Genomic DNA, 21780 nt, shown 5'->3' on the forward strand with positions numbered 1-21780 from the left:
CTAGACATACAGGGTGATTGATACAAAACTTTACAGGGAGAGAACGTGGCTTCATCTAACTGGCGCCCCCCTGATTTTCACTGGTGGGCCTGCCCTTCTAATTAGATCTCTGCCAATCACACCCCAACAGCCCCGTAAACCCCCTGTAACTTCCTGTACGTCTAGCATTGCTGCCACCGATACTCATGTATCAGGTGTGACAATCCGCCCACCTCTGCTCCCGTATCTCTTCATCTACGCGCGGAACCACACCACATTGGAGAGCATACCATAACCCTAGCTAGGGTGATAGACCTCCGGATGGAGGCCGCCGCCTCCAGCCTCTCGTCGCTGCTCGTCAGCCTCCGCGTGGACGGCCCCTGGACGCCGCCTGCAGCTTGGGATTCCATCGCCCCCGAGAGTGCGTCCGCCGGTGTTCCAGACCCTGTAGGGCGTCCTCTCGGGATCCAATCTACGAGCTCACCTCCGTTCCTGTGAGTGAAATATCTGAACCCAGCTAAATTCAGCATTATGCTACGACCCGCTGTGGCTACTAAACCAAAACTACTTGGGGAGTTGCGACATTCATAGGGAGAAATTTTGGGTGCAGTCTGCAGTGCCCCTCAGCAGAGAAAGCGAGAGGACGCAGTTGTTCTGTTAAAACAAGTTGCTCCGGTTGGGGATTGTGGCCAGAATAAGTAGGCAGTTAGGAATGTAGGCAGATTTCTGTGAAATAGGGTTACTCGAAATGGCTACTGAGTATGGGTAGTGAAGTGGGGGAAGTTTTGAATTATCTGTTCTGGGATCCTTAAATGTGGTATTGATAGGCATGAATGTTTTGACATTCTTCAAATGAAGTTTTAATCTGATGCAGTAAGTTAGGTGCGAATTGCTAGTGATGTGATGATTATTACTGATGACATCTTATAACCTGAATAGATACTCCCTCCGTTCCATATTACTCGTCGCTGATTTTGTACTAAATCAGCGACGAGCAATATGGAACGGAGGGAGTATTTGGGAAGCGATTATAGATGTGTTTGTGTTATATCCTCTGGGTAATGCCATTCTATTTCGTACTAAAACCACGACACTTATTTTAGACTGAGGGAGTATTATATTGCTGATGGGTGCGAGGATCATCTTTATTCTGCAGGATGCTGCTTTGGTTCGTTTGGCTTTGCATGCACTGCATGGTGTCAAATCATCGTTAGATGAGATTGACGAGCTTTCTGTGTTGTTCTCCTCAAGTCCGGCAGACAGGACATCTCATCGCATTGCAAATGTGTGGTCACGGTCATCTAGCACTGCCTCTATAGGACATATTCTCAATTCTATAGGCTCTACAGGTCTTGCAGTTTTCTTCCTGCGCAAGTTTGTGCACTATTATCTTTTCCAAAGTCGAGAAGTAAATTGTGGAAATAGAGAAGGACATGGACATGATGTTTCTGATGACAAAGATACTGAGCATTCTCCTCCTTATAGTCTAGTTAACCAAGCATTTGCTGCAGCAGTTGAAAAAGTTCTAGAAGGCTATTTCTGTTCCTTGAATACTTTACCACCTTCAGTTAAGCTGAGGCGGTCAGTGGGACAACCTGATAGACCTTCCATGACCTCAGGTAGAGCTAGTTGTAATTCTAGCTCTGAAATCACTCTTCTGGAAGTTTATCTCCACACCGAGGAGTTGAGAAGGCATATTAAGTCCCTTGGAAATATTTGTTTTCCTAAGTTTGCAGGTCTTGCATTATGCCAGGAGGGTTTGACTACTGATTCTAACTTGGAGTTTGAGAATTTTCCGCGGGGCACTGATTTGCTTTCTTATTTGTATGTCCGCCTTCGTGTAAGCAATCATCTTATTGTTTAAATCCTACTATTCGGTTTAACTCAATTTAAGCAATCGTCTTATTGTTTAAATCCTACTATTCGGTTTAACTCAATTTAATAAACTTTTAAAGGGATCTCCTATTGTCCGCTACTTTGTATCTATATTTTATCTTGCCAATGTCTTTGGTTTGCATGCTTAATAACAAGATCTAAGCTTTCCTTATGACACTGAACATTTCAGACTTACCAATGCCTTGTTTGAAACGGCCATGGGATTTTAGGTCATATTTGCTGTAATTATCCAGAAAAGGAACTTTTTGAGAGAGAATCTGTCAAGTTTGGAAATGTTATCAAATAAAATTTCCTTTCAAGTTATTCTTTGCCGCTTTTTATTTATCTAAGTTTTTTGGTAATAATCACCCTGAAGTGTTGCCAAGTTTTCATACTCATTGTTCTAGAATAGCTGGCAGAGATACTGGTAGCAATTTCTGTCCTCCATTGAGAAGCAAATAAGCAATGCAAGATTTAGGATGGTGTGATAGCCCCTCCCATATTTACTTAACAAAATTTAATGAAACTGTGGAACTTACTGCTTCATTTTTTTGTTGATATTCTCTGTTCTATATCGACAATGCATTTACTCTCTTGTTTGTATGGTGCTATGAGCCCTGGGCTATGTTTAGTTTCATATTCTACATAGCCGAGCATCTTATTCCTCTTATGCTTTATATGTGTACGCAGTTGCTTACTTGTTTTCTGCTGGGCTGGGTTAATTTCTTTGACATTTCTTTGTAACATGGCAATCAACGCCACAGTTTTGTAGATTACCAGCTACCACAAGATCATGCTAGTTTTTCTTTATCTGATGGCATAAATTTGTGCTTCTGTACTGAAAGTTTCTGTTTGGACATATCCTTCTGTTCACGTTCTACATATGACAAAGGTTTTGAAATGTCGAATGATTTCCCTTCAATTGTAGGATGCTGATCCAGTTCACTATGCTCTTTTGAAATATCTCTTCATTCGTTCCTGTGAACCATACTGTAACTTCATTAAGTTATGGATTTACCGAGCTAGTGTTGACGACCCTTATGAAGAATTTCTCATAACACAAACACTAGGTGTCACTGCATTGCCCTTCAAGGTAAGACATCACTTCTTGTCTTTGTGAAGCTTCAAGGAAAAATGCCTAAACGGTCATTATTGACCTAATTTATTCTCAACATCAGAAATTCAGATATATGCTCCACTCTTCACATAAACCCATGCATTTGAACCATGAAAATGTTATTCCTTTTCCAGTAGATCTAATTAAGTTTTTATCATGTATCGCTGCCAACAGGGAAGTAATCATGTATCTGTTCCATGTTTTCTGAAAGATATATGCAATCCTCTTTTACGCACTGGGCAGCAGCTTCAAGTGCTCATGAAGGTTGTAAAGTCATGCAATCTTTGTTCTACTGGAGGAGATAATTACGACGCTAGTAAAACTATCCTTCTGGAGGAAATTCTCCCATGGTTTGGTACGCCAATTGAGTGCTCAGTGAATTCATTTACTTTCTCAAAAAGCAAGGCTGAAGCAGTAATATGTCAGAGAGACGCTATGTACAAGTCAATGCTAGAGAAGCTCCATCATTTTTTCTTAAATATTGAGGTCTGGTTAGCACTCTACTTTTAGTTCCAGAATTAACTAGTCTGTTTTTCACCCTTGCCAAAGCAACAGTACTAATATACTGGGTCAACTATGCTTTTAAATCACACTTTATGACATGAAGTTATGTTTCAGATAATTCCTTTTGGTCCTCCGTCAAACTCCCTGCATAAAAGTAAAAGCCCTCTAGACACATCAGTTTCAGATGTGGAGCTATTGTATGGCGGCATCCATGCTCTACCAACTTGTGATATGTACGTCCTGGATCTACCTTTGTAGCAATATTAAATCTGCCACTTTCATTCACTTCTTCTGTATTTTATTGTGCATACTCTTTTTTTACTCATGCGAGCAGTGTACATCATAAGTCTTCACCACAACAGATTAGTCTGATCTGTCCTTTCTCACAGTATGTCTGCAGATGAAAAAGACAATGATGCTTATTCAACATCGCAAGAATCTTCAGATAAACTAGATCCTCTGGAATCTTCAGAATGCTCTTCTTCTTATAGTTCTATGGATGAAATTGAGGTTGAGAGTGGCATCACTTGTGGTAATTTATCTAGTTCCAGGTTTTCATTGTACTATGCAAGCACAGGTGAAGCAAAATGCTCCTCAGAAACCCAAAATGTGCTTTCATATCAAACTAGTTCTCGTCACAACGGGACAAACTCTTCAAGCCCTAATGATGAGCACCATAGAAATGTTGATTTGGGTTGCAGCAACGTTCCCGTGCACTCGCAGAATGTGGAACATAATGTGATGCCTGATGCTCTAGAACTGGATTACCAGTATAGTAAATTTTGGCCATTTGGCAAATTTCCGAAGAACACATTTAGTAGTTCCCCTGGAAATGTGTTTAGTTGATGAGTTTCTGTATACTGACAATGAAAGTGCAGTGGAGCAAGTATCACATGATGATGTAGTTTGTCCATCACACACAGATAAGTCTTGCAAGATAAATCATTCATGGAATTCTAGCATTTCTTACAATCTCAGCACCAATCCCATTCTGAAGAATGCGGCTGGTCATCATATGGAGAGTGACTTGCGAGGAAAATGGAAAAATCAAGCACTTGAAAGCTTTGCTTTCGAGTCAGTCACAAATCCATGTGAAGTATACTGTGAAAGAAGCACGTCCCTTGTGGAGTCTGAAGCCGGAGCTACAAAGGTTGTACATTCCACTGCTCAGATTTCTAAACAGCCTGATTGTTCCAGCGAGCTTCTTCAAGCTAAGACAGGGAGTCAGGGATACCTTGCTTCATCAGGAGAAACGGAAGCAAGTGATAATCTTCCAAAAAATGTCTGCGGGGGAGCATTATGGGAGAAATTGTTAGAATATACTGCTAAATCAACAGAAAAGATAGCTGGAGATAGTAGTTCAGCATCTGATATGCCACTTGATATAGCTATTGACAAGTGCATTATACAAGAAGTTCTGCTTCAGTATCCTTAATTGTATATGCTTGTACAGTGCAGTTCATAATGTCAGATTGATCATAATGCCTCTTGTTCATTCTACTATTACTATCAGCATAACATCATAGACTATTTCACGAACGCTAATTTGTGATGTACTGTCTTTTAAATGCCTTTTTTTTGTCAAACTTAGTCCATCTGTCATGTGTTAGGTTCATCAACTGCTTTTACAAGTAAATAACCATCTTGTTGGGGGAAAAAATAAATCTGATCCAGGCTATGATTCTAAAGCTTATAAACCACTAAAGTTGTTGGCCAGTATTTTTCTTTCTACCTGTTATTCCTTAACTGTAATAAAAGATATAAATATGTTAGCAGCTTCACAATGAAGTTGCTTGAGGAGGGTTTTGATCTTTGTGGACATCTACTAGCACTACGACGGTACCATTTCATGGAACTAGCTGACTGGGCAGAATCTTTTGTTGTTTCCATTTATCATAAGGTAATTTTATCCAACTGTTTTTGTTTTAGCCTGTACGCCATGCACTCATGTTTATATGCACAAATCTGTTAAGTCTGACTCCCCCCCATGCAGAAATGGTTCTCTGTTAAGTCTGAGCAGAAAAGAGCAGAGATCCAAGGGCTTCTTGACTTGGCCTTGCAGAGGTCTTCATGTGATACCGATCCTTATAAGGAAAAACTGTTTATATACATGAAAGAACAGCCAGTCATTTCTGTGGCAGCCTCTGAACATGGTAATAATTTGATCTTGTCCTTGACTATAGTTTTTGGGCTTCAGAACTGAAGGTTTGTTTCTCAAATTATTGACGGCCCAACTTTTGGCGGCCAGGTTTTCACATGCTGGATGACTTCTTGCTGGGTTATAAAGTTGATTGGCCAGTGAATATTGTCATTACAGAGGAGGCACTTAGGAGATATGCTGAAATATTCTGTTACCTTGTTCAAGTCAGGTTTGCAGTCTTTTCACTGACTGAAGTATGGCGGTTTCTAAAGGTGATTCCTTTATCGATGTCTTAATTCATTGAAATGTACATGCCATGTAAACTTCTGTTATTATCTGTATGTATGGCAAAACCCGCAAGGCTGCAGCTGGAGGCAATTAGGCAAGAGAAAATAAATAAATAAGCACTACACAGAAATTTTAGGGGTCGTCATTGTTAGTTCGCATCAGTCGGGGGACAGAGAGTTCTCAGACCCAATCCAGACGTAGGATCTATTTGAAACTGAACAAGTTTGTGGAGTGCCCTTTGTTCACATACAAAATTACCATCGAGTGATTATTACTAAATTTTCTTCAAGAGAAGTTACAAGAATATTTTTCTGTCAACAAATGTGAATATCCATAATTGTGGTGACGTGGGACTTATTTGCTGCTATGTGACTATAATATGCTAATTTATTGTAGGAGTTGACACAGTTAATCAGTCGCTCTGGCCGCAGTAGACCTGATATGTTGAAAGAATTAAACTCTGTGATGAAAGTGAGGTACGCACATAGAAAACCTTTCCAAAGCTTTGTGGCATTAAAATATTCCTCATAACAGTTTGGCACTTCCACTGAAGTGTTAAGAACATAATGTCTGATTTGTTTCGAGTATTTGAAGGTTTGATCTGTTGGTAAATCTTGTTATTCTAAAAATATCTCAAACTGCAATACATGTTGGCATATCCAAGTCATAATAAAAGTAACTGTTGCATTCATGTTTGGTTATTCATTCAGTAGTTTTCTAGTATTAGATAACCATAGCCAAATAGATTGTGGTTGATGATCAGGAAAGTAGTTCCTTAAACCTGCTATAAATATGACATTTGTAATTGCCACATTTGTCAAAACAAAATCGTTAATTTTATCTTTTTTGTACTACTGCAAAATTGACCTGTTTATACCAAACAACATTCCAAAAAGTAGAATTAGTCAGATGTAATTCAAGTTACATCATGTACTGTTGAAAACATTTCTGGAGGGTTGAACCTTTTAATCTTCTGAGAAAAATATTGTCATTTTGGATGGTTAATTATTGATTTGCAATTGCACAGACCAACGTCCATATTATCTAAAATAGCATCCTCCATTTTTATGCGGAAGCATAATGAATTATCTCAATGGTCTCATGTGTAGTTGCTTCTACTATGTGAATGCCTTTTGTTCCTCTACTATTGACTTATGTGTCCTTATTTCATTGGTTTGTTTCTTGACATAACTATCCTTTCTTTTATCAGACATCAAGTTTACCATTTTCTATCAACATTACAGCAGTACCACCATTGCAATTTGTCTGATATATCATGGCGTCGTTTTCAACATTCCCTTAAACATCAGGTATAATATATTGTTGGCATAGTAGTTATGTTACTTACATTCAAAGAGGATGAAAATATACTTTTTTAGACATCACGAGTTTATTATCTATTAACGTATTACCTCTTTTGAGATAATGATCTTACTTGGATTGAGCTTTTCTGGGTGGCTGCGCGTGTACTGATCTCAACTATTCTGTAGGTTAAAGATATGCGGGATATCGAGTATGTCCATTTGTGTTATGTTACAGACGCACTTCACATGTAAGGCCTTTACCCAAAAATGAAACTAGTTTTCATTTTACTACATGTATATAGGCAATTTATGCAGCTGTTTTTTTTTAATTGTGGTTCATGCCGTGAACTAGTGTGATTTATTGTAATGAGCATAATAAATATAATTATTAGACTACTATACTGTTTTATCCTGTCACAAACTCACATTTGGCTGTTCAATTGAATATCTAATTCTTCCAAGTAGGATAGAAAGCAAGGGAATCTGGTACTTCTGACATTATCTCTTAGCTGCCAAGAGAACTTCGTTTATCCCATTTACTTGGTGTCTATACTTCCTGAGTATCATCTCTTTTGCTAATTCTGTACTGACTATAATATTGGATTTTTTCTTGTGTTATATTACGTTTGCTTCTAACTGCATGGTGTTTTTTTCCAGATGTTTCTTATCCAATGAGACAAAACCAGTTGCCACCATAATCAAAAGCATGCTTCAACAAGCTTTGGAGTTCCGGTCATGTTTTAAGAGTCTTAATGACCTTTCGGAATCAACAGTTAATCAGCTTAATCTGCATTCTCTTATAAACTTCTCTCAGGTATTCTCTTGATTTCACATGGACAAAGTTGTTTGGAAGTACTACATTGTGTCTTCTGGGTTTATTCTTTCAACTCCAGCATGCACATAAAAGATCTTTACTGATCTGATAACCATCATTGATTATTCTCCCTAAGAACGATGTATGTATCATAGTTCTGGGAACAAATAATCTATGGTTGAGTAGGTCTGTCTTTAGCTCCCTGTCGACTATCCGGAAAATCCTGATATAATCCATTGAGTTTGATTCTAATTGTAAACGCCAGAACCCCTCTCAAAGTTATGGCAGTATACTGGGTGCTTCCCCTTTTCCTTTTTCCTTTTCCTTTTTGGAGCTTAAACTGTTATTGTGCCCGAACCAAACACCATAGATGAAGATTGGTCACACTAAAGGGATATTATGTCACATTGTGAACAGTTGGTAATTGATGGAGCAGAAACCCGTCAGTACCCTTGGTAGGGTGGCGAACGTGGACGGAAGTACCAGATCAGAGGTCGCACGAAGAGTTTACCTAGGTTTGCGCCTCCGGATGTTTGTATTCATGGTGGGATACCTCGTGCGAGGGTTACAATGAGGGATGAAGTATGAGTCTACCGAGAGTATGGTTCTATGGATGTAGATGGGCCTTGCTACCCCCAGCCCCCACCTTATATAGATGACAGGGGATAGGGTTTTACAGGAGATCGATCTGATCTAAGCCGCCACCACCTGCAAAGGTAGTCTTTTGCCGCCTCTCCGGGCTCCCAGGGTCCCTCCTGTGGTTAGGTCTTCGCCTATCTTCATGGGCCTTGAGACGGGCTTGTTGTCGGGCTCCCCACCAGAGAGGTTGAACGTGGTGGCACCTTTGTTGCGGCGGATGACCCGAGCTCTTGTCCATGTGTCGGGGTTGATGTGGAACCCGGACACAGTGGAGTGGACGTTCGCCTACGGCCTCTGAGTGAGCTCGTGAACGGAGCGCCTGATTGTGCTGCAGGAGTTTGCTGCTTTCGAAGGAGCTCGGTTCATTCTTGCTCAACTAAAGGTGGATCGCCCTGATGTTTCCACGGAGGTCGTCGCCACTTCGATTCCTGAGGATTGTCAGTTATTCGACTTCTTTGAGGAAGGGAGGGAGGCCTCCAGGATGGTGGCGGCGGACTGCGACCTAGATGTAGGCTTGGAGTAGCCTGAAAAAGATGTGGTGGCCGTTGCGGCCTGGGTGATGCCCATCATAGACAAACTTATTCGTGTGATGCATACCTGAATCAGTTTCTTGTCATTTAACAGTTTTATTTGGAGATCAAGTGTGTTATACTGCCTGAGGCCTCTTTGTTTTTGATGCGACCAGAGGTTATTCAGCCTCCGTCTTCCCTCGGCTATGCCCTTTTTATAAGGATTACCAAATCGTTTTTCTTATGTCGATGCAGCCCCGTGTTGGTGGCACTAGGAGGTCGGCAAGGGCGAATCAGCGCTTGGGTCCGGACTAATAGAAGGAATGCATGATGCAGCCTCTGTGGACCGCGGGGAGGTCAGCTCATCAACCCATTTTCCCTTTGCTCGGACCAAAGGGGTAATGAGGCGGAGCTTCAGACCTTGCATGATTAACCAATTGGTGCACTCCACCTGCTTGTTGGACTTGTTGGACTGTGGATGTGAAACCGAGTAATCGATTTGGATCCTTCGATTGCGACAGAATTCTTTGAATGTGTCTACTGTGAAATTGGAGCCATTATCGGTGATGTCGTGGGGGACTCCAAATCTGTGGATTATGCCAAAGGTGAATTTTATTGCTGTGTCAGCCTTCGCTCTGGTGACGGGCTTGGCTTCTATCCACTTTGTGAATTTGTCGATGGTGACTAGAACTTGAAACCGCCTGGGGTTGTGGTGAGGGGCCCGACCATATCAAGCCCCCAACGATGGAAGATGCCTGTGACACTGCACTTGTACAACTCTCCTTGGATGACCGTGTATGCCTTGGACCTGCAAACGATGCACCAGACTTCTTTTTTGTCTTCGGGTAGGTCCCGTTTATCAAGTATGCGAGGAGCAATCGAGTCCAGGTCTTTGGTCCATCGGAGGCCGGAGTCTCTTCTGCGATTTCTCATAGTCACACAAATGGCTTGTGTAGGACCTCTAGGAATGCCTCAGCTGGGACTGGTTTTCGGGTTGCCCCCATGCGTGCCAAGTTGTCAGCTGCCACGTTGTCAGTAAGCTTGGCGTGGTGTAGTTCGGCGCCATCAAATTTTCCTTCCAGTACACAGACGACAACACAATATGCGACTGTCTTTGGGCCTTTGGTGTCAAATGTCTTCATCACCGTTGAGCGATGAGGTTGGAGTCACCGTGGCAGATGAGGCGACAGATGCCCATGGAGGCCGAAATGCGAAGCTCGTGGAGGAGGGCTTCGTATTCTGCCCCGTTGTTGGAGTTGGTGAAATGTAGCTGTAGGTCGTAGTTCATCCTATCACTGCACACGATGCCGGCCCCAATCCTTGGATGGTCATAGAACCATGTTCGATTGCGGGGCATGACTCACAACCGTGATGGGATTTGCCTGGAAGTAGTGACGTAGCTTGCGGCCACCATGAACATGCCATACGTGATCATCTGATAATGTGGGTAGCGGGTCTTGCATGGTGTCAACACTTCACTAACGTAGTATACGGGATGCAGAACCCGCCGTCTCTACTGCTATAACTACACTGACTACCTGTGTGGTGGCTGCTATATGTAGCGGATCGAACTGCAACGGCCAACGCAACCAAAAGTCCGAACTGATGGAAAGGGCTAGTGCAATCCACATATACTGCAACACCCCCTCTCACGTGTGACGGGGATGACAAGTCAACACGTGCAACCGGAAGAGAGTGACGGCGCGCGAAACTCAAGTATGACTCAAGAGGCCACTACGTGGACATAAAGGGGGGCTACCAGCAATTTTTAATAAATTGCGAAAGTCAGTTTAAACTCAAGACCTTAGCACCGGTACCATGTTAAGCTTCATGTACTAGCCAACACAACCAAAAGTCCGAACTGATGGAAAGGTCTAGTGCAATCCACATATACTGTAACAGCTGATATATAGCGGATCGGACTGCAACGGGGAGGCTAGCTGCTGGTTGGATTGTAGGAGACGCTTGAGGTCGACGAATGCGGCCTTTGGTTTGTCGCTCCAGTAGAACTTGTCATTCTTTCGTAGGAGTCGGTAAAGCGGAAGTGCTTTCTCCCTGAGCCGAGAGATGAACCGACTGAAGGCTGCAACGCACCTGGTGAGCTTCTGGACTTCCCAGATCTTTTCTAGGGGCTTCAAGTTGATGATGGCTTGTATCTTCTCCAGTTTGGCCTCGATTCCTCGTTGAGAGACATGAAGCCGAGTTGTCCTGAGGGTACCCTGAAAACGCATTTTTCAGGGTGCTTTATGCTGAAGTGATGCAGATTGGTGAATGTCTGCTTGAGGTTGTAGAGAAGGCCGGAGCCATGTCTTGACTTGATGACTACATCGTCGACGTATGCCTCGACGTTGACGCTGATCTGGTCGTGAGGACACTTTCGCATGGTTCGTTGATATGTTGCACCGGCGTTCTTGAGCCTGAAGGGCATGGTGATATAGGAGAAGGGCCCGAAAGGTGCAATGAAGGAGGTCTTCTCTTGGTTGGACTCCTTCATGCGTATTTGGCGGTAGCCAGAGTAGGCGTCCAGGAAGCACAAAACTTTGCAGCCCGCGGTTGAGTCTATGACTTGGTCGATGCGGGGTAAAGGGAATGGGTCCTTTGAGCATGATTTGTTGAGGTTGGTGTAGTCAACGCAGGCAAGCCTCTCTGGGTGCGCGACTTCTCTGATGAACTTGGCAGCTAGGAGCTGAGCGATCTCTTTGCCGATGGCTTGCTGTTTCTCTGTGGCGAAGCGACGGAGGGCTTGTTTGACTGGTCTGGCATCCTTTTGGATGTCGAAGCTGTGTTGTGCGATCTTTGTGGGAAACCTGGGCATATCTGCGGGTTTCCAAGCAAAGATGTCCCAGTTGCTCGGGAGGAATTGCAGGAGTTCGGCTTTATGTTCCTTTTGAGAGGTCTTCTCTGATAATCATCAAATTTGTTTGGTTGGGAGCGTTGTTGTAGATGTGTCGACGAACTTCTTGATGTGCTCGAGCTCCGCTAAGGCCAGCGCTTTCTCGGCGAGCTCTACGTTGACGACCTCCGTTTGGAGTGCCCTCTCGGGTCTGTCATGTATTATGATCGTGCCATTGGGACCTCGACATCTTGAGCTGAAGGTACGCATGGGTGGGCAGTGCCATAAACTTTACATAGGCCATCCTGCCGAGGGTCACGCTGTAGCCGGTTTGGAACGGGGGGACCTCAAACTGGATCATTTCTTATCTGTAATTTTTCTCTTCCCCGAAGACGACCTCTAGATCGAGCCGTCCGAGGGGGCGCACCGGCCTACCCGGTACGAAGTCGTGGAAGCCGGTGAGCGAGGGCTACAAGCTATGCTAGGAAAGACCCCCATCTTGGCCAGGGTGTCGGGGAGGATGATATTTACGTTACTGCCACCGTCCATCAGAAGTTCAGAAACCATGGGAGACCGAAGCCCTTGATGATTGGATTTACTACCAAAGCAAACTTGCCAGGGTGGGGAACGTAGGCCGGATGGTCGGTGGAGCCGGAGGCTATTGTGGTGCCTGACCACTCTAGGAGGTCCGTCGGGGTTGGTGCGGTCGTGTAGACTGCACGTCGGATGAGCTTCTGAGCGTGACGCGTTTCTGTGGCCTGGAAGATCATGTTGACATTGATTGTTTGGGCGGGCTGGTGGGTTGGTGAAGATCCAGCAGCCCCGAGACAGGTCGAGATCGATGCCGCCTTTTTCGCCAGTGGTGATGAAGGGCCATGGACGCATGTGGTATTGCCATGTTCGTCGAACACGGACTCAATGTTCCCGAAACAGTTGTAGTTGACGAAGGGGTGAGGCGTTACGTCATAAAGCAGCCCCTGATTGTGAACCTCGAGCTCGAAGGAGCCGAAGATGAAGGTCTGGCCCGACATGAAGTCTTCGGGCACGTATAATGATCCGATATAGGTTCGTTCTCCGACCAACGTAGCCCGTGCCTCGCGCGGCAACTGATGGAGCAGAAACCCCTCGGTACCCTCGGTAGGGTGGCGAACATGGTTGTAAGTACCAGATTGGAGGTCGCACGAAGAGTTTACCCAGGTTCGGGCCTCCAGGGAGTAAGACCAACTCCAACGCAAGACCCCAAATGGTCTGGCCGTCGGAAGGTGTTGGGGTCTAAACGGACAGAAATCGCGGCCCAACGCGCGGGAGCAAACGAACAAACGCCATTTTTTTGTCCGCTTTCCACCCATTCTTGGCCCAAATTTGGGCCGCGTTTGCGTCGAAATGGACAGCTTGTGGGCGGGCGGGACGCACACCCTTGTCCTCACCTGGCCCACCCGTCGGGGACACAACCTCCTTTTCTCTTCCCCTGCCCCCCTCCCCCCGCCATCGCCGCCGGCACACATTTTTCCGGCCGCCCAAACCACGACCACCCCTCGCCATAGCCACCCCATGCCCGCGTTTCGAAGGAGTTTTTGCCAGCGTTTGTGGCCCTTTGTCGTCGCATCTGGTACCAGGGAAGCTACGGCCGCTGGCGACGCCCATCGACCCCAACACCTTCCGACAGGCGCTGCATAGCCGCCGGCTGCCATCGCCAACCTTGCTCGCTGCCTGTGAGGGGAGCCCGAGGTGCTCTTCCCGGCCGCATCTCCACCACGACCGCAAGGTACCATGGATAGTGGGGTCGAGTATTTTTTTTCACAACTTCATTTGTTCATTGGATGACGAAGAGGTTGTGGCGGCTGCTTTGGTCGTCAATGACCACATTTCTAGGCAACAACCTCGGTTCAGGGGATCAATCCCGGGTCATGCTCCGGCCTTGAACCACAATAGGGAGATTGGCCATGCCCTGCTCTATGCCGGTTACTTTGAGAATACCGCGCTCTTCAGACCACATCAATTCCGCCGCCGCTTCCGTATGAGGAGACATGTGTTCAATCTTATTCGGGAGGGAGTGGTCGGATATGACCCACACTTTGAGTGCAAAGAGGATGCCCTTAGCAAGATTGGCTTCTCTTACCAGAAATGCACTGCGGCTATTCACATGCTTGCATATGGAATTCCAGGCGATCTTGTGGATGAGTATGTGCGCATGAGTGAGTCCACATGTCTCCTATCAATGTACAGTTTCTACAAGGCAGTGGTGGCAGTGTTTTGGCCCTGAGTACCTGAGAGCCAATTGCCGCCGATACAGAAAGTTGTTGGCGATCAATGCCGATAGGGGCTTTCCGGGCATGCTTGGCAGCATAGATTGTATGCACTGAAAGTGGAAGAACTGTCCATTTGCTTGGCAAGGGCAGTACAAGGGGCATGTGAAAGGTGCCACTCATACTAGAAGCAGTGGCTTCACACAATCTTTGGATATGGCATTCTTTCTTCGGCATGGCTGGTTCTCACAATGATATCAATGTGCTTCAGCGTTCTCCAGTGTTCGCAAGGCGTGCAGAAGGCTACTCCCCGGAGGTCAACTTTGAGATCAATGGCCACCATTACAACAAGGGATACTACCTAGCTGATGGTATCTATCCTCAGTGGTCAACTCTTGTGAAGACAATACCCAATCCGCAAGGAGAGAAGAGATAGAGATTTGCCCAAATGCAAGAGAGTGCTGGGAAGGATGTGGAGCGTGCTTTTGGTGTGCTTCAATCTTGATGGGGTATCGTTTGAAACCATGCACTGACATGGAGCACCGAGAAGCTTTGGGAGATGATGATTGCTTGTGTGATCGTGGAGGATGAGCGTGATGACATCATCTACAATCAAGGGTTTGATTTCCAGGGTGTAAATGTTGAGCCTAAGCACCAAGAACCGGCAACGTTTGAACAGTTTGCCCAATTCCATCGTGAAATGCGTGGTTGGCATACTCACATGCAGCTCCAAGATGACTTGGTTGAGCACATGTGGAATCACATTGGCAACCAATAGATGCATCGGTTCATTTTCTTTCCTTCTTCTTCTTCTTCTTCTTCTTCTAAGCCTTTTGTCTCAAACAAGTTGGGGTAGGCTAGATATGAAACCCTTTCACGAGGACTTCCCAGGAGGTCACCCATCCTAGTACTACTCTCGCACAAATGGGTTTCATACCCAAGACTGGCTAGTTTTTACGTTGGCTCGCCGAGCCTATCACAACCCTTATATATGAAACCCTTTCACAAGGACTTCCCAGGAGGTCACCCATCCTAGTACTACTCTCGCTCAAATGGATTTCATACCCATGGGACTGGCTAGTTTTTACGTTGGCTCGCCAAGCCTATCACAACCCTCCTCCTTTACCCGGGCTTGGGACCGGCTATGCATAAAAGACATAGGCGGAGTTAAAACTATTTCGATTGGGTTATAAAACTATTTGATTGTGTTTTTTCCCGATGTGGAACTATTTGTTTGTAAGACTATTTGCAATGTTTGATTTATTTGGTTGTGAGACTATTTTTACAATGTGCATAGTTAAAATGTGCATATAGGGGCTCCAGCTGGCCGTGCCGGACCAGATGCGACCGCGTGTTGGGAGCACGGCCAACGCATCCAGGAAAACGGCTGGACGCTGCCTCATTGCCCTACCCAAACGGACAAAATCCGGACTAAACAGGCGTCCGTTTGGGGTCGACGGTTGGAGTTGGCCTAATACTCTACGTCCTGCTTTGTTTTTGTATTCATGGTGGGATACATCGTGCGAGGATTACAATGAGGGTTGAAGTATGAGTCTAGCGAGAGTATGGTTCTACGGATGTAAATGGGCCTTGCTACCCCCAACCCCTACCTTACATAGATGACAGGGGCTAGGGTTTTACAGGAGATCGATCTGATCTAAGCCGCTGCCACCTTGACTTGCTCGCCAAGGTGGTCTTTTTGCCGCCTCTCCGGGCTCCCAGGTCGTGGGCCCCAAGACGGGCCTGCTGCCGGGCTCCCCACCGAGCGGCCACCCTGTATTACACCGTCAGTAATAGATTTGTTGGTGCGTTCTATCAGTAGTTGCTGAGATCTGCTAAATATCTGTTGTCATGCACTTTACTTGCTGCAGTACTATTGATGGTTTCCATTTCCTCCAAATCTTACCTAGCACTATGTAGCAGCTGCTAATTATATACATGTCCTTTCTGGTAACATAATAATATGAAATTTGAGAGCATCTATCTTCCTGCACAGGTGGACGCAATTAAAACGAGGTTTGAGAGTAACATCAAAGATTTGTATATTTTGCATTCGAAGTCTTCAAAGTATGAGGAGCTTGGTCTTTCTCGCTTCTGGGGGTATCTGAACTACAATGAGTATCACTCTTTGAAAATCACCAAGGTTGTGGGCTGCTTCTACTTCTGACATGACAATGTGAAAAGAGGTGCATCCATTTATCTTGCAATTTCCGGAACTAGTTCACCTTTTGCATCCCTTCGTGACAAAAGTTAGTGAGTGTGATTGTGTGCTAGTTGTGAGGTCTCTTTGCTTGCATTTGCAAGCAGAAAGAAGAAGCAGAACGTAGGGGGGAGGCTTCTCCATTCAGAGATACATATTGTTAAGATCAGCAGTTCTTGTATATTCCTTTCACTAAAGAGATTGGAGCTGTGTTATTGATTAATTTATGGAGCATTTATACTTGAAAATGGAATGCTCGGTTGGGAAGTTAGAATATTGGAAATTCATTTCAGAATTTTCAGTGAAAAGGTTAAGTTACATGACTTGAAAACTCTGGCAATATTGTGGGTTTACTTGGACAATGAAGGTCCTTGCCTGCCCTCTGGCCTCCTGCCATTGACGGTGCATCCAAAGTGCGGGCATCCAGGCATAGTGATGCCGTACCTGGTATTAGATGTCCTGACTCCTGACCTTACCGGGGCCTCCCTGTTGCCCTCCTAGCATTGCAACAAGATCACCACTAACTGGGCGACAGGACAGATTGGTTATGGGACTCTGCTCTTTGGTGAAATTTGTTGAACCTACCATAAAGACATCGCTGCCAAGTCACTACTAAAATCATGTCCATCCGGGACGCGAAGTTGTACACCGTATGTCATCAAATGCTAACCAAATGCAGTGTTCTGTCCCACCAAACCACAATGGATGGCTTGGTGCTGCTGCCTGATACTGCCAACTCGTTTCTCACTGTTGAAAATTTGAAGTTGCTGGATGAAAGTTGGTGCTCCCCTCTTGAATGTCAGATTTTCTGGGTTTGATTCTGGTATTTTTCATTTGAAAGTTGGGTACTGTTGGGTTGATAGTTCTAAATTTGTTCAATTTAAAATTTGGTGGTTGGAAAATTGCATACTCTGATTGGAAGTTCTGGTTTTCGAAACTGCTGAATTTATGCTGAAGGCTACCACGATCTGCAATGGTCAAAGAGATGTTATCTGACCTGCGAATCAGATATTCCCAGAACTGATATTTGCAGATCTCGCTGAAATTGTAAACACTGGCAGAGAGGAGTTCTTGGAAGAATGCGGAGCGGTGCTCTGTGCGACTCACCCTAGCTCAGCGGTCCTTTCCTGTCAGGTGCCAATTTGGTGCAACTGGTACCCTACACGTTCCCAGCGGAATATCCTACGCGGGCGTACAAGTATGTTATCTACTTGTCTCAATGTTTTCCTTGGTCATCGTGCCATCACACCATCTTCTGAAACCTGTAGCTCAGACATGCTCTTTGTGTCTGCCTGGCACCATCTTCTGAAACCTGTAGCTCAGACATGCTCTTTGTGTCTGCCTTATACAGTGTAAAATCGAGGTTAGTTTGTGCGGCCGTTGTGTCAGTTCATCTGGTTCATCGATTGTTTGTTAGCTAGCAGGCAGACCATGTCAACTCTGTAGAACTTTTCACTTTGTTTTCACTCTAGGTTTGAAGTAGTCGGCACACGAATGGCCCATCCATTGCATCAGGCCCGAACAAATACATCGTCGTACATATGGATGCCAGCATGCTGGCGTATAAGTAGGGCTACGCTAAGATCACGGCTGATGAGCTATCCGTTGGATAGCTACATATCTGTGTGGAATCCCTTTCAGAATGCATATGAAAAATCACGAAACACGTAACCTGACAGAGGCACAACCACCAGACTGCATGCATGCGTACCACGCCAGTATTAAGCAAACCAATAGCGTGTACAGATAGGCATCACAAAGCTCACGTCTGAAGAGTCGTACCCTAGCATTTTTCAATGGTTGGCGCATGAACACATGTGGCTCAAAACTGGGCGAGTCACTGTCGTAGGAAGAAACAAACAGATGACGGGACAAAAGGTTTGCACGGCACATGCAGATCCTGCGTGACAAGTGCATATTCTTCCCCCCCCCTGCTAGCTTAGCTGGCTAGGCCATCCAGCCACTGTACGTTAGCAAGTAGCAGCTGTTAATATAAAGCTTAATTAGGTGCTGTGCAGCACGGGGGCATTTTAGTTAGGCGATTGATCGCCGCTAGGGTCCAAAAGGGCATCCCAGGTCGCAAGCTTGACAATGTGCCCTTGGATCAGCAAGCGCAGACAACAGCTAAACTGCGCAGATGACCTTTTCTAGGTACGACGACGCCTCCGAACTGGCATCCTAATTAACTTGGCAGGGATTTAAGAACTCAGAAGTAGGAAAACTGTAGAAATTATGGTGTTGTGTAGTACTTTAGTTTTCACTTTTCAGTAGGGACAAAAGAAGGGGACAAATATATCAAAATTGACTTTTCTATGTCACCTAGAAAACACAGGAATTGTTGACATAACAAGTAGGAAACCATTTTTATATATGGAATATCCCATTCCACGGTAATATTGAAGGATCCTGTAAGCTATTCACATGTTCAGATGACAAATTATGAATTCTTCCTATCGGAATTCAATCAACCAAAATTGCCACATTTTTTTTTCATTTCTTCCAAATGGGACCATTGATATCTCAAAGATGTTGGAGTGAGTCTTGGGAGCGAATTCTCATCATGATTATAGTATGCATAGATCTATCTGTTATCCAGATGTCCTATGATGTACTGAAGATCTCGTTTGCAAGGACCTTTTCCTATATAAGTCTTCATATGTCCTCATGGGGGATGTGGGTAACAGAACTATTTTTCGTTCAAGATATAATTAACCAATCAAGTTAAGATAGTTAAAATCACGTAAAATTATTATTTCGATGTTTGATCAGGACACTAATGCTTAACGGTGTACACTCAAAACCAATTTAGGCATACATAAGTGCAGGAAAAATTGCTATGTACCTTGCAAAAGTCATCCGAGCAAAAGGTATGGCAATACCAAAGAGGTTATAGCTCTTTCCAAAGAAGAAAAGAATACGGTGCCAAAAGCTGTCAGCGTATAATATGAGATATCGTGAAAAGTTCTAACAGCTATATCCTTTCCGCGGGTTCATGTATAGCTTATATCATAATTGCTAAGTGCAAATGTGCCCATGTTTTATTCAAGATCAAAGAGAGAAATCATACCGCAAATGCTTATAAAGCTACTCCTATTAGTCTAGAACCACAAATGCTTACATGGCTCACAGCCACTTGCACTATAATTTCGTAGCCGTAGGTAGACCTTGAGAAAACAAGTAAATCTGGCCAATATCTGATAATCGCCTCAACAAAGCAAATGTATGAATTACTAGTCTTGAGTAAGTAGAGTGATATGAAAACGATCGCTCTAGTAGTGGTAGAAATCTGAGACCCCCTTATAGTCCTTGGCTAGCTTGTTATCTTGGAGTATCAGAAGTACATAACACTTACCATGACTATGACAATAACCAGTCCCCCTCTGTCAACAGGATCTCCACACAGGACTCCTCTCTGAAGGAAGAATACATGAGTGATATTGGTTCGGCTCACATCTCATCCGACGATGTGCTCGACGAGGATATGAGCCGAAACAATACCAGCATGTCTTCTTCTTCTCTCTCCGTCTTCCATCATCCCGACCTAGATTCCTAGGCAGCAGCTTGCTCAGAGGATGCTGATGGCTAAGCTACCATAGCTTGGCCTCAAAACAGTGTCTTCTTTGCTGATGGCTAAGCTACCATAGCTTTGGCCTTTTAATGGAGGTGTGTGTGTTGGTGGAGTGAGCCACGTATGAGAAACTATAGCAGCCTCCCCTCCCCACCGGAACTTCTATTTTGGCGTAGAGAATTGCCACTTGCTCCAGGATATGCTAACCTAATCGCCCATGGACCAATGGTACGGTTGGCTCACTGACCTTGTGATCCAGCTCTCCTGTTTTGTTCTGTTCTTCAAATTATATCTATTCCATTGGGCTACAATTAAGGTAGTCGTCCTGTCTACGTAGGTTCGCCGGCCTTTACAGCTCTATACAACACACAAAATATAGTGGCGATCTGGCACTAATTTTAAAGGACCTAGCTCTATAGCCACAACGTGTTGAACAATTTAGTGGATGCAACAGCGCAAGTTGAGACCGTTATCTAGGCTTATCGCCAGTACTCTATGTATCACAGGACTCTAGATTCCAGGACAACATGATACTCATCCAATGCTGTCTTCTTTTAGGTGATCTTTTGGCAGCAAATTGCCCCATATGATCATTCTTTTAGGCCGCACCAACTGCTAGCGATTCGGTAAGTGGCAGGCCACTTTGCAAGAGATCCACAGTATCAAGTTGAACAAGTTGACAAGTTTCATTGGTTGATTTCACACTTAGTTTTCGTACCTTGGCAACAACTCCCGTCGCTAGCTATTTCATGTCCCTTGTGCGAAGCCAAGTTTACATTAAATTTTTTTTATATATAACTACGAAGTCAAGTTTCTTTCGTATGTTCTCACGTATACTACATACGTTCTCACTTCAGATAGGTGTTCATATGTCCTATACACATACCAATTTATAGACATTCAGAAATACTCCTAGATGGCAAGTTCACATGGTTTCCTCTAGTGCACAGCCAGCAAATTCAGCTGCAAGTTGATGTTATGTAGAAATCATTCCGTACGAGTGTGACACGACAATGTCACATGAGTTCTTCACAAGTTGATTCATTAAAAAAGACACTGTCAGCGCGAGATACGCATCAGTCACCGAATCCCTTCCACGCCAAACGGAGACCAATCCGCTCGCAGATCGGTCGGCATCGGGGGCCCAAGCGTGCTCCATCTTCGCTTGCAGTGAAGTGCTAGGCTGTATATATACTGAAGCTACTATAGCCATAGCTAATCAACCAAGAATTATAAGCTCATAATAGTATGGTGTGCGATTAGTTGGTGAGTAGGCATACAGAACAGCGGCTGCGGTTGTTTGGGCCAATGGCGAAGCAAGGTCGCCGTTTCCGCAAATTGTTAAGGTCGCCCGACGAATTGTATGTTGGCGATCTGTCTGGTCGCCTTATTATAGTACTGTACTACTGTCACACCGTTTCACAAGGATGTAATTAAAGTTGTGTCACACGCATTGTCCTTTGATAGCTTGTTAATTACTAAGTAGTGATCTAAAACATCTTACACTACTTTATATGGACAACTTTGTACATAGTATGTACAAAGTTAAGACACTTATTTTTGGACGGAGGGAATATATCTATATATGTAAGCTGTTTTGTCAGTTTAAATTGAACCGATGTGACGTCCTATACTTAGAAACAGAAGGGTGCACCATGAAGTATAAGAAGAACAGAACACTTACCATGCCTACAACAATTACCATCACCAGTCTCCGAGACTTCTCTGAAGGAAGAATACATGAAGGCCCTAAGCTGCCATGGA

General features: G+C 44.4%; 1 pseudogene; it reads left to right on the top strand.

Annotated features, from left to right (window-relative positions):
• Positions 1-212: 212 nt before the first annotated feature.
• Positions 213-17836, top strand: LOC119365189 (annotated as a pseudogene).
• Positions 17837-21780: the final 3944 nt, after the last annotated feature.

The sequence above is a fragment of the Triticum dicoccoides genome, chromosome 2B (assembly GCF_002162155.2).
Source record: "Triticum dicoccoides isolate Atlit2015 ecotype Zavitan chromosome 2B, WEW_v2.0, whole genome shotgun sequence".
In the NCBI taxonomy this organism is placed as follows: Eukaryota; Viridiplantae; Streptophyta; class Magnoliopsida; order Poales; family Poaceae; genus Triticum; species Triticum dicoccoides.